Here is a 4,317-nt window from a genome sequence, read left to right as displayed (position 1 = left end):
GCTAATCATCAAACCAGCCAACAAACCAAACAAAACGTAATCGACCTTGATAGAAATATTTCCATAGCATTTCATAACGCAATTCCCGTCTCCTTGTATTCGACCCCTATTACTACATTAATTTGTGACTAGGGTAATTATCTTTGCATAGGTGTGCGATAGCCTATCAAATTTTGGCGCCGTTGCCGGGGAGCACGGTTTTATTGCATATTGATTTGCCGATTTTTATCTTGTTTTCTTTTGTCTTAAGGAACACTTGTCCGTTGAGGCCGTTACTTATCATTTTCTAGAGATTGTTGTCTTATGCCCATGTCTTCTTATAGTGGAGATTTGCTTTCACCGAATTCCGAGCCCGAGAAAACCTTTAGGAGAAGACGACGTTTTGGGAAAGAAGTGAAAGAAGCCGCTTCTCCTGTGCAAGACGAAAGTACTATAAAGTCTTACCTAGACGATATAATAGCTTTGGAAGAAGAGGAGGTTTCTATTTCATCATCTCCACAACCTCAATCTCCAACTAAAAATATGGTGAAACGTTTCGATCACTCCAACCCACCGCGGCTATGCTTCCGGCCGGTATTACAACTACACAAATTACCGCGCCAGAATTCAAGATCAAGCCGGCTTTCATTAGCCTTGTGGAGAGGAAGCAATTTGGGGAAGTCCTTTGGAGGATCCCAATTTGCATGTGCAAAATTTTTGCGATTATTGCTCTATGATCCGACAAACGGGCGTCACTCAAGCCCAAATAAGGGAAATAGTTTTCCCTTTCTCTTTGAAGGACAAGGTAAAGCTTTGGATTAATAGCCTTGATCGCACTGCTATGGGAATCACAAATTGGGAGACATTGGCTCTTGCGTTCTATCAAAAGTTTTTTTCCACCGGAGAAAACTCAAACCTTAAGGAGCCAAATCACCAGATTCCGTCAACAAGCTCTTGATTGCTTATATGAGTCTTGAGAGAGGTACAAATAGTTACAAAGGCAATACCCACATAATGGGTTGGATGCTTGGTTCCTAGCTATAACATTCTACAATGGATGTTGTGCCGAGTCCTGAAGGATCCTTGATTCCGCCAACAATGGGTGGTTTGATCAAATTGACACCGATATTGCTCATGCAACAATTGAATCTATGGCGATCCATGATGAACAATATGTCAATTCTCGAAGTGTGCCACTCAAAGGTAAAGAAGAATCTTCCAATAATTCCGTCTTGCTAGCTCAAATTGCCTTACTCCAACAACAATTGGCAGACCGGGATGCTAAAGATTCTCTTCAACAACTCAATGCCGTGTCCTCCACTAGTCAAATAATTGTTTGTGACGATTGCAGAGGTGCGGGTCATTACACCGCTCATTGCCGAGCTACTATTAAGGAGGTAAATGCTTTTCAAGATTTTAGACAAAGTTCATATCCACCGGGTACATTTTCCAATACTTATAACCCGAATTCAAAATTCCATCCGAACTTGTCTTATACAAGCAACAATGTGCTTAATCCTCAATCCCCACCACAATAAAATGCCTATGTCTCTCAACAACAAAAGTATAATCCCCCACCGAGTTATCAAAACCAACAAAGGCCACCCCAACAAAATTACCAACAAAATCAAGGTCCAAATGCCCAACAAAACAACCAAGGAGGAGTTAAACTTGATGCCTTAGTAATGCAAATGGCTAAGACCCAATCGTAAATGTTGGCTCAACTACAAAAGAGTGACCAATCTCACAAGATGCTAGAGCAAAAAGTGGCTCAACTAGCCGCTTCTAGATCTTAAAAGAAAACCGGCCAACTACCGCCCCAAGGTATACAACCACATGAGACCGTTAATTCTATTAACTTGAAAAGTGGTACAAGCTATGATGGACCATCCATGACTTTGGATGACGAGGTGGTTGTTAAAAAGCCCAAGCTTGAGGGAGATGCTAAAAAGAAGGCTAGTGTAGAGCCTCTTGTTAGGGATCGTGTGCCATTTTCTCACCGGTTATTGATGTTAAAGAGAAAAAGAAAGCTTGATACCAAGGATGTTGAGTCCTATATACCTAAAGAAAGTGACGCGGTGGTTGTACAAAAGGAGGTCTCTCCTAGTGCTAAGGAGGGTGATGCCATTTCTAAGAAGGCGAATACTCCTATTGAGGTTGAGAAAGAGAAAGAAATGGAGGATGCTCCTCCAAAGGAAGTTGTTCAAGTACCATTTCTCCATCGTCTCGCAAAGCACACGAAGGAAAGTAAGTTCGATAAGTTCTTGGAAGTTGTTAAGAATTTACAAGTCACCGTTTCATTTATAGAATTGCTTACCCAAGTCCCTTCCTATTCAAAGTTTATGAGGGAAATCCTCTCAAAGAAGCGATCCTTCAATGAGGTTGAGTCCATTGCTTTCACCGAAGAGTGTAGTTCACTCTTAGAAAATAAGTCCCCCCCCCCCCGAAACTTAAGGACCCCGGTAGTTGTTTTATTCTTTGCACTATAGGCACATATACCATTAATAAGGCCCTTTGCGACCTAGGTGCTAGTGTAAGTGTTATGCCCTATTCCATTTGTGAAAAACTTAACATGGGTGCTTTAAAATGCACAAGTATCACTTTACAAATGGTGGACCTTTCTTTAAAGCGACCTTTAGGTGTCCTAGAAGATGTGCCCGTCAAAGTTGGTAAGTTTTTCATACCCGTTGACTTCCTCATATTTGATATGGCCGAGGACTCACAAACCCCAATTATATTGGTTAGGCCATTTTTACACACAGCGGGTGCGCTACTGGATGTGAAAAGGGGGAAGTTAACTTTGGAAGTGGGTGATGACCGGGTTACCTTTAGCAAGAACAACACCGTTAGAAGCCCAATGTTACAAGAGTCTTGTTATTTACTTAGCACTATGAACTCTTCTAATGACTCTACTACACTTGGATCCTCACTGATGGATTCGTTGGAGGAAGATATTGGTGTTGTTTATTTTGTAGGTGACGATGCTAAGGGCACTATTGCTAAGAGTGCCAACAAGAAAGGGAAATTTTATTTTAAAAATTTCAAATGGTTGCGGAATGCAAAGGTAGCTATGAAATGGAGCTCGGTTGGTGTCAAGCTCAATGATGAAACTTGATCAACTAGCTTCTTACGTCGTGCGAGACGTTAAACCAGCGCTTCTTGGGAGGCAACCCAAGCTTTTTATTTGCTTTTATTTATTTTTATTTTTAATTTCCCGCAATTTACTGTTTTTCGTAGATTGGAAATAAAATACTAGACTTGATGATGTTTGTTTTTGTGATTTATTGGTGAAAAGTGAAGGAAAGAGGACTTAAAGGAGAAAAATCACGCTTCCTCAAGCGAAAACCTCGTTCGGGGACGTAAGTTTCAAAAACAGGACGGATAATTCAAATACGGAGGAAGCGAAAAAGTCAGCGTAGGATCGGTCAACCCCGATCAGGGTTACCAGCCCCGACCGGGGACGTGGTTTTGCAAATTCCTGGCGTTATTTGGAGCACGGGTAAAAAAAAAAGAAACTCATTCTATCTCCTCTTCAACAACCCGACGGTACCCTTTTACTCTCCTCTTCTCATTTTCTTCACTTTTTCTTCACTAAAATAACAACAAAACATCATTCCCCCGTATTCATACTAGCTTGGGGGAGGCTAGCTAGTCTAGTAAGTTTACTTTGCTTTGCACTTTAGTTTATGTCTTGCAACCCATTAAATATGACCCCTTATCCTTCTTGTTTATGTGCTTTAAGCCATTTTCATGGTTTAGTTGGTAACTTAATTGTTGGCACATTAAGTACAATATTTTGTTTAGCTTGGGGGGAGATTGCATTTGCATGTAGTGTAGTTTGCATGTAGAAAATTTGAAATTTGAGAGAAATTTGTGTATTTTTGCTTTCTTTTGGCCTACTTTTCCTCTTGCTTATCCTAATAATAGCTTATAGCTAAAGATTTATTCTTTTCTGATGGGATAATTGCTACATGGGGATGTCTTGACATAATAGGTGGTAGATGGAAAATGAACCGAATAAGCTTGATCTTGACTTTTGGCGAGCTACAAATTGGTAAGGTAGAACCTCCTTAGACCGACGCATTCATATCTGGTCTCTCTTAGGTGAGTGTAGGTGTCTCCTTATGATGTGTGTTTCATCAAAACGCACAAGTATGGTTTTCATTTCATCTCCTTATAAGCACGCATTCATTTGTTATAGCATTTTGGAGCCATTCACATGATTATAATTGCCTTTTTGACCCCTTCACACAACATTTATCCCTAGCTACATTATAATTTGCCTACCTTGTTGAGCTAGTAGCTTTGTTTAATTTTGTTTGGGTGCTCATTTGGGAT

At 40.5% G+C, this 4,317-nt stretch overlaps 1 non-coding gene across 1 annotated transcript; it reads right to left on the bottom strand.

Annotated features, from left to right (window-relative positions):
• Nucleotides 1-892: 892 nt before the first annotated feature.
• Nucleotides 893-1,000, bottom strand: LOC141645014 (small nucleolar RNA R71). The gene has a single exon (XR_012544612.1). It is a non-coding gene; the product is annotated as a small nucleolar RNA R71 (small nucleolar RNA).
• Nucleotides 1,001-4,317: the final 3,317 nt, after the last annotated feature.

The sequence above is a fragment of the Silene latifolia genome, chromosome 2 (assembly GCF_048544455.1).
Source record: "Silene latifolia isolate original U9 population chromosome 2, ASM4854445v1, whole genome shotgun sequence".
Taxonomy (NCBI): domain Eukaryota; kingdom Viridiplantae; phylum Streptophyta; class Magnoliopsida; order Caryophyllales; family Caryophyllaceae; genus Silene; species Silene latifolia.
Note: the sequence above shows the minus strand (reverse complement) of the source record. Positions and strands in the feature narration are given on the sequence as shown.